Source organism: Apaloderma vittatum, unplaced genomic scaffold, assembly GCF_000703405.1.
Source record: "Apaloderma vittatum isolate BGI_N311 unplaced genomic scaffold, ASM70340v1 scaffold20712, whole genome shotgun sequence".
NCBI lineage: Eukaryota > Metazoa > Chordata > Aves > Trogoniformes > Trogonidae > Apaloderma > Apaloderma vittatum.
In genome coordinates this window covers 17,840-26,552 of record NW_009705498.1, presented here as the reverse complement: position 1 = coordinate 26,552, position 8,713 = coordinate 17,840, and positions in this window count along the sequence as shown.

Sequence of the window (8,713 nt, the reverse complement as noted above, 5' to 3'; positions counted from 1 at the left end):
AATGCCACAAGTCCCTTGCTGTGGCCTCCCTCCTGCTGCAGCAGAGCAAAGCGATGTGTGGGGTAGGTGCCAACTCCAGCAATTCCTGGGGGAAGACCACCCGGACAGCACAGCATTTCCTTCTGCCTATGGTTTGGGGGCTGAAAACTTTTTATGTTATCACAACGTCTTGTTTCTTTCCTCCAATCCTGGGTATGGCAGTTAGTGCCTGTTACTTACCTTCCTCACAGCAGGTTGCAAAGATTAATTAGAAAGATTGTCTCAAGGTGCAAACTTTGCATCTGGCTGGAAATTCTGAAGGTCAGAAGTAAGCTGGTTTAACTCAATATCTTTGTGCCTGCAAGAAGCTTAGAGGGAAAGATGTTTTTAAGGGCTAGGTACAGCTTAGAGTCAAAACATAAAACATGGCACTGTACAAGCTCCCTGGAATAACATATCGGCCACACATGCTCTCTTAGGGAGTTTAAAAGTGGCAGCAACTCACGAGGAGGGAAACCTCAAAAAACAAACCTCCAAAAGGACTTTGAATCAGAGGCAAGACCCTCTGGCTACCGAAAAATGGGCATTTCTGGGCAGCCCTATGCTCAGTGCTGAAGGCTTTTAGGAAAAAAAGATCACATTAGGCAAAGCAAGATGCTCCTAAAACATCTCAGCACCGGACTACAGAAGGATCGTTTAGCTTTTAGATCAGACAATATTTTATTTGCAACCATGTCCACTCTTTTCTCTTGACTGAAATAAGCCGTCACTTCTGATAGCATCCTTGAATTTCTCAGTTTCTGGCCTCGAAGAAATCATCCAGCCCATAATTCACTTTTGGAAGAGTGGTGGTCCTTCACCGATATTTCACAAAGATGACAGAAATTTGGAAAACGACCACCATGCTCCTGCTCTGCAGCCTGGGGACTATAAGAAGAGAGACCAGAGACTTAAACAGAAACCCAGAGCGGAGCCGTGCTAGGGAGTTTGGTACATCAGCGAAATGGGGTCTACACTGTCCTAAGAAACACTTGCAACACTACGCATTTCTCTAATATCTGGTTTCTTTACTCTGTTAAAGTCAATGTATGGAAGTAGTCCAAACCCAGTGATACACCCCTAGATCACAGGAACATAACAGCATTAAGTAAATACAAAAAGCAACGCTGATTTTGAAAGCAGATGTCAATTTTGCAGAGGATTATGGTGGTTGGAGGAAAGGCCAGAGCAGTACCAGAGGAGAAACATGACATTTTCAACCTAGCTATCACATACAGGTTCCATTAAAGGGCCTTCCACCTTCTATTGGACACCTGTTGATTGGCAATTAATTCAGATATCTCCTGTGCACCGCACTTGAAACTCATCAGAGCTTTGTCATTGTCTGTGAGCTTTCTCCTCAGTTTAAGCAAATATTGTGCAATAATCTGATTTACACTAAGTGCAGAGAACATTTAGCCATAAAATCCTCTGTGGCATTCAGGTATTTGACAAGCTGAAGTGTTTAAGGGTGTGCCTGGCATTTCTGTTTAGATATACAACTATTTAACGTATTTTTGAATCCAATCTTGGAGAGAAACTTGGCCTCGGAGCCCTTTGGAACAGAGAAACTGCAAATGGGTTTCCTGAACCATAACCCCAAGCTTGGGCAGGCACTTGCATCACATAACCCTTGAGATGAACCAGAATACATGTCTTGAAGCCTGCTCAGCCCCCTGGGTCTGCTGCCTGAGGAGCTTCATCTTCTGCTTTCCAGATGAGTTTATTCGTGGGGAATTTCTCTTCATCCATTCCCACATCTCTGATGTTTTCACTCAGGTCCTGCTCCTCTCCTGAGAGGACCAGCCCCCCAGAGAGCAGCCCATCGACAGCCAGCATCACCTCCTTGGCTTCAAGCAAGTCCTTACATCAGTGTACCAGAGAGCCGTACCTGGCTGCTCGGACTTCGGAGATGCTCTGAATTCGTTGAGTCTCAACATTCTGTGAATCAAAACTGCGCAAAGGGACTCCAAATGTTGGAGCTGCTGCCCAGAGAGAACCCTGGGCAGCACCTGTGCCTGCCCCGTTGGGAAACTGAGATCCTGACAGTTCATGCATCTTTAATGATGCTGCTCAGCAGAGTACACATTTGATAGCTGAAAGCATAAAAGCTCCACCAGGAGCAGGAGTGTTGGAAGCCTTTGTCCATCTTTCAGGGCCAGATCTAGTTTCTGCAGTTAATGAAAGTCTCCCCATTAGGTTTAGCAGGACTGGACTCAGGGCCTGAGCAGCTACAGGCAAGGAAAGCTACATCTCAGACATAAAGCTGTGAGAATCAGGGGCTATGTTATAGGGATTTAAACATAGATATTCCACCTTTAGGACTTCCTCCTCCACAAGAAGGGCAGCTTTACCGCTCAGATGCCCTGACAGCGATGTTACTGCAGAGGGGCAAGAGACTGTCGCCGCAGCACTCAGATAACCAGCTGTGTTCTTAGCAGTATCAGAGCCCAGCCCGTCACACGTGTCCGGGGTTTCCAAATGAGGATACGATGCTTTTGCTTTTGAAATCCAGAAATGAACGCTTAAATAATCAGCAATTAAGAATAGTGAGAACTAAACACCAACAGACACATTAGGAGGCACCAGAAGCTCAGCCCTTCATCAGAGTTATTTGGCTTTAGAAAACGGTCTCAAGGTTAATGTCTCTAGCCTTAGTTCTCTATTCGGTATTACACAACTCACACAGCACTAAATACCAGGATTTCCCCCCTCCCCAAGGCTGTTGAGACCTGGTTTAATGATCTATCGAGACAACCTAAGAAGAGCGGGAGAACACATACAGAACAAACCCTGCGCGGAGATGGATATAGGAATCTATGGTTCACTCCTGCCACAAACTGGAGGTTTGTTTTGCAGCATCCCAGGCTTTCCTCACTTTTACTGAGCTTTTAGCAAAGCAGATGAATGTTTTCTTCTTTCTTAGTGCATTCAGCAGTCCATCCAAGCACAGCTCTGTACTTGTTGCAGGTCAAAATTTTTCTAATGGCTTTTGTATGTGTTCAAGTTAACTAACTTTGTTAATGTTATAGAAGAGACAAAAGACCATCTTTCTTCTAATGAGCAAACAAAAATCAAGATGACAGCTGTAACAAGAAAAGTGCTGATGACAATGTACACTGAGCTACAGTATTTACAGTGAGAAAGAAATGTTTCCAATCAATATTAATTGGAAGTTTCCTTCTCTGAGACCTCAAGTGCTTGTCGAGTGTCTGGTTCCCAGTTTCACCAGCTTGCTGAATAACAGGAACTATTCTCCTACAGAGTTTGTCTTTCTAAAATGTTTTGACACAAGGGTGAACTTACAGGAAAAATAAATACTAAGAAAAGAAGGAATAAAGAGCAAGAGGATGGCTGTTTCACAGATGAGTTTTGTTCACATGCTCCTCCATTTCCAAAGAAATAAAACTGTTACTTGCTAGTTCCAGTTAGAAGATTTGCTCTCTGATCAGGCCTCAGAGAGCTTGATCTCAGGTTTTTATCAACATCCCAGGTCCTCCCTCCCCTGCAGGGCACTGCTGCTGCTGCCCTCACAGAAACAGAACTTAACCACGCAGTTATTCAGCCTCTAAAAAGGCGACTGTACAGACGAAAGCTCATACCACAAGGCATGAAGTTATCAAACCCGAGCATTTGCCGCTTACATTATGTAAACATCTGCAACATAAACACCTATTTCAGCCTGAAAGCGTTAGAGGTGTTGACTCCTTAGCAAGGACATAAAGAGAGAGCTGCCACACTGCTCGAGTTCCCAGGAAAACAGAAATATGGAAGGGAAGATGGCAGCACAGAAATATGAAAGAACTCCAGGTAGTTACTATAAAGCACAAGAGACACTTCTAAATTTTGATAATTGCTTAGCATTTAACTTCTCTATTTATCTTTTTTCCTTTTTTTTAATTTTTCTTTTTTTAAAATTCCACCCACAGCAGAAGGAATAAAGCCTTGATTTTTGTAACTCCTCTCTGGAACTCTCAGTGCAGAATCCCAGCAGAGATAATGGTGTAGTGACTCAGTGCTGGTTACCAGCGGAACCTGAACTTGGGGCACTAAACACCCTGAAGGAAAGGGGTCAGCTTATGGCAGTACCAGGTTGCCCTCAGCATTCTGCAAGCCTAAACTGCTCTACCCTAAAGCTGCTCATTTTCTAGGGGTTTTTGAGAAGGATCATTATGGAGGAGAAGGAAAGAAGGGAGAATTTGTGATGCTTCATCTGAGTAGTTCTACTTTCTTAAGGAATTACAATATATTTTCATATTCACAGGGGAAATAAAACTCTGCACATCCTCTGTTTCAAGTTCAGCAAGAATTTGGGACTGCTGTCTCCCTGGCTGGAGTGTGGACAAGATATTCCTCAGTTTCCTAAGATGCTTTGGCATCCGTGTTAAGTTATTCCCAAGGGGCACTTCCAGTGGTTGAAGTGGGAGACTTCTGGTCTGCCTTGTGCCTCCAGACAGACCTATGCTTCCAGGTTTGCCACCTTGGGATGAAGGCTCTCAGAAAAACAGCCACTGAAACCTTCAGTGGACTAAACTACTCAGCTCTTCCTCAGAAGACCCTACTCAGCATTTCAGGGCGCTGAATAGCATATAACATAAAATGCTATAGCTAAGCTTCTTTGGTAAGGTCTTAAATTTTCTTGGCAATGGTGCTTTAGAGGTATACAGATGGGGATGCATCAGTGAAGTCACTAAAAATACAGATTTATATCCAGTAAGTCTCACAGCTCTGGTGAGTTTCTCAGTAAAAATTATTTTCTTGGCCATGCCTTAAATCATGCTCTGAGAAATAATAGTGATACCTGGGCTACGGCAGTCTGATGTTAAAATATTGGTACCCTGTATCAAGGAGATATTCCTATCCCTGACCATGAAGCAGAGGGAAAAAAAAGATCTAAATCTGAAACAAAGAAGAAGAAGTATGGCTTCCAAAATAAATCTTCTCACATGGATATCAACAAAAGCCTTATCTCGTTATCAGACAGGTCCCCTAGTAATTCCCAGTCCTGAAATATCAACCCTGCTGCGGCAAGGGGCAAAATTTTACCTTTTGCTGTATCTGTTAAGTTGTAAGTCTTCAGTCAGGTACATTTACATGTATGTGTATATATATATATATGTGTGTGTGTGTGTATTGTTTATATACATGCATATATATATACACACAGAGAGTGTAGCAAGTTTCAGGTTTGATTTTCTTTAAGAAAAAGGTCACAGCTTGCAGTTGTCATGAGCACACATATATGAAGACCCACTTTGGGAGCCAGGCTTTGGCACACCCTGGCTTGGCTACATCGTGCCCCAGTACATGGACAAAGCCCTGGAAGTTGCCTCGCAGAGCCCAGCCTGAAGCTGGGGAGATGTTGCCACTCTCGCCCAGGAGCGTGAGGGCTGCAGCATCCAGGTACGCTACTGCCAATGACAAGGTATACAGAAGGATATAGAAAACACCTATCCTGCTTCTTGTTACTAAATCAAGCAGGCAGCTCTTGTTTGATTCTTAAGACAAGAACTGGAGTTAATGGATTTCTATAAATTCCTTGTTACCAGAATGTTGATGCTTTTGCTCTCTCTACTTGACGTAGGCACGTAACAATGTTGGAAGAGAAAAGCTAGCACGGTTTCCTTTGGCTCTCACACATCTATGGCAAGTGGCACTGTGGCCTCGGGGAGACCTGATTCAGAGATACCAAGAGCTCTTGAAATAACATCAAACAGGCCTGAGACCTGCCCCTGCCTGGAGGGGCGGCAGGATTCGGCACAGAATCCACAGAGATTGCAGGTGAAGACACACCAGAGACGTGTGCCTGGTTGGCCCCAGGCTCGCCCTAGGTCACAGCCTTATCGGTCCTCTCAGCATCTCAGCTGGGTGCTACAGGAAACTTCTGCTTGCTGTGAATTTAAAAATAACTGAAAACACTCCTCTGCAAGGCTCTAAGTGCTCTAGCATTGCACACAACAGAATGGATGTGCAGCACCATTACCCCCTCAAGAACTCAGCCAACACCCTTCCACCTCTTCTCCACTAATGGAATCACGCACTTCCCCTCTTTAAAGTCCAACCAAGTGATGCCGGCCACGATGTGCCAAGAAGGCCATCAGATCAGATTTGTGAGTGTCATCAATAATGTCCATGATCAGACACATCGGTGTAGATCAGCCCAACACCCAGAACACAGGGTACCACTGGCAGCAAAATAACTTGAATATTTCATTTCCGTCCTCTACAGTGTCCTCCCCCTTCACATACGCCATGCAAGGTGACAGTCCCTTCCTTTCAGCAGCGGTGGCCAGTGTGACCACTGCCGGGCTGTGGCTCAGCCGGTCCCCAGCAAAACGGGCATGACCATAACATGCTCTGGTTGCTGGCGCGACTGACTAAACTTGTTCAACCTGAATTCTTAGTGCCCAAGCCTTCCCATAGCCACACCACCAGTAACAGACAAGTCCCCGACCTCCTACCACTGCCTGGCACCAAGCCTGGGAGAAACAGCCGCTGGTTTCATCAGCACGCTCAGCGGCGCTGCCGAAGCTGTTGTAACACAGATGTTAATTCTCTACCGGGCCATCAGGCTGTTGTCCACACTGTGAGAGACATGTCAAACCAAGAGGAGAAAGCAAAGTTATAGCAGCTCACTGTTGTTTTGGTGTTTTTTTCCCTTCCGTTTTATTACCCTTAAGCACCTCAAGAACCCAGCCCGGCCGTGCGCTGCTATGGTGGTGCTGTGGAAGAGATTCTCGGGGTGAAGATCAGTAGCCTCAGGAGCAGGAGAAGCAAAGCATCACACATGATATATGTGACTCCATGATACATATTATTGTCAACTAGCTGAGCATTAGGGAAACAGTTGTTCAGATGCTGGTGATCCCTGGTGAGATGCTTCCCTCCAGTTCTTCTCTTGGGAGTTCTTCTCTGGGACGCTGCTACTGCGACACTGTCTGAGAATCATTATTAAGCCTTCTCTCAATTTAAGAATTACAAGAGTGTGGCTTAGAACTGTCTACAGCTTGTTTTCCCATTGTTTTTTTGTCTGGAAGTATGGCTCTTCTATCTAGAGTGAACCTCCTTCAAGCAGTGCAGGACACTGTGACCAGCGCAGGGTTTCAGCAAGCAGCTCTGCTCAGCAGGAGACAAGAGGACAGAGGCCCAGCAAAAGCACTGTTCAAATCCCATCTGCAGCATCCACCCATCCCATGAATTTAGGCCAATTAGGTACTGGAGCCAGGGGTTTAACAGGAGTCAGAGCATTCCTTGCGAGCACCTGGGGTGGGATGTCACTGGGGTTGCCCCAGAAGAGAAGGAAAAGCAACAAGTGACATAAAGGTCTAGTACCTGTTTCAGATGAGGTTTCCTACCTCTCCAACAGCAGCCAGCAGCAAATGCAAATCAGCAGCTCCAGAATTTCTACAATTACATCCTTGAGAATAAAACTCCTCTGAGATAAAGCTGTGATTCTCAGCTGCACCACCCCGCGTGCTCATTTTCCCCCGCTAAAGCCCATCCCCCTGAGCTCCCCTCCTGCCTACCCACATCACACCCACTGGGTGACCTCACCACCACAACCTCAAACCCACCACATCAACCAAACGCCCAGCACAGGCACAGCTGAGAAGAATCGCTTTTCTTCTGCAAGGATTAGAAATGCTCCAATCCCTTGTGCCGTGTAATTACTGCAGAAATGATACAAAGCGAAGTGGAGGTGGTGAATAGCTCATACTGTCTTATTTAGCGGCGGGTGATTAGTTAAGTTGCAGGGTTGGTTTTATTATTTTCCTTCATCTTTCCCTCTTCTGTGAAAAATTCAATTTGCCTTAAGGCAGCAGTGGGAGCCGATACTGACCTAATCCCTCAGCAGCCCAGCCCCAACCTGCTGCAAATTTCCACCTCTATCAAGAGCACAAACCCGCATTCCTCTCTCTGACAATACAATGGCCCCTGGATCCACTTACCTTCAGGCCCGGCTTAAAACCTGGGCTGCAGAACACATTATATAATCGTGAATCAAAAGTCAAATCCCTGTGAGCCAGCAGGTGAAAATGCTATAATGCATTTTGCTTGTTTGGCAAGCCCTAAAAAGCATCATTAAATATTTTCTATAGTTCTTTTTTTAAAGGCTTACAGATTTTCCTCCTCCTCCCTTCCCTGCTAGGGTCTTAAATCTTTTCTGTTCAGCAAACACTAATTTTCTTTTGTCCTGCTAGTGCTAAAATTGACATCTCTCTCTGTCGCTCTTTCTCCCTACCCACTACACCTAACTGACCATTACTGCTAATAATGTCAGCAGAGATCTGGGAGGGATCCTTAATACTAAAGTACTCCTAGAAATCAGCTCGGGGAGAAATTTCAGGCAGAAATAAGCACTTATTTCTTCTTTCAGCCCTGAAGAAACAGATATCTTGAAGTATGCTCTCCTCCCACTACATTCAGAAGTTTAAGCAAATAATTTGAAGGTCATATTCTAGAGCACAAGTTGTTTCAACACCCTCTCAGTGACGCCCTGCTCAGCCACATCCTCCCCAGGGTAAAACACGAGTGTCGCAGTGGCCTTGTCCTCCAGCGAGGTGGACAAGCTGGTGTCAGCGTGCAGCTACACGGAAGGAAAAAGCACAAACATATTTATTTTGCACAAAACATTTGGGATGGCGGCTAAGAACTCAGAAGCGAACCAGCGACGTGCAGGCAAGGCTACGGCGCA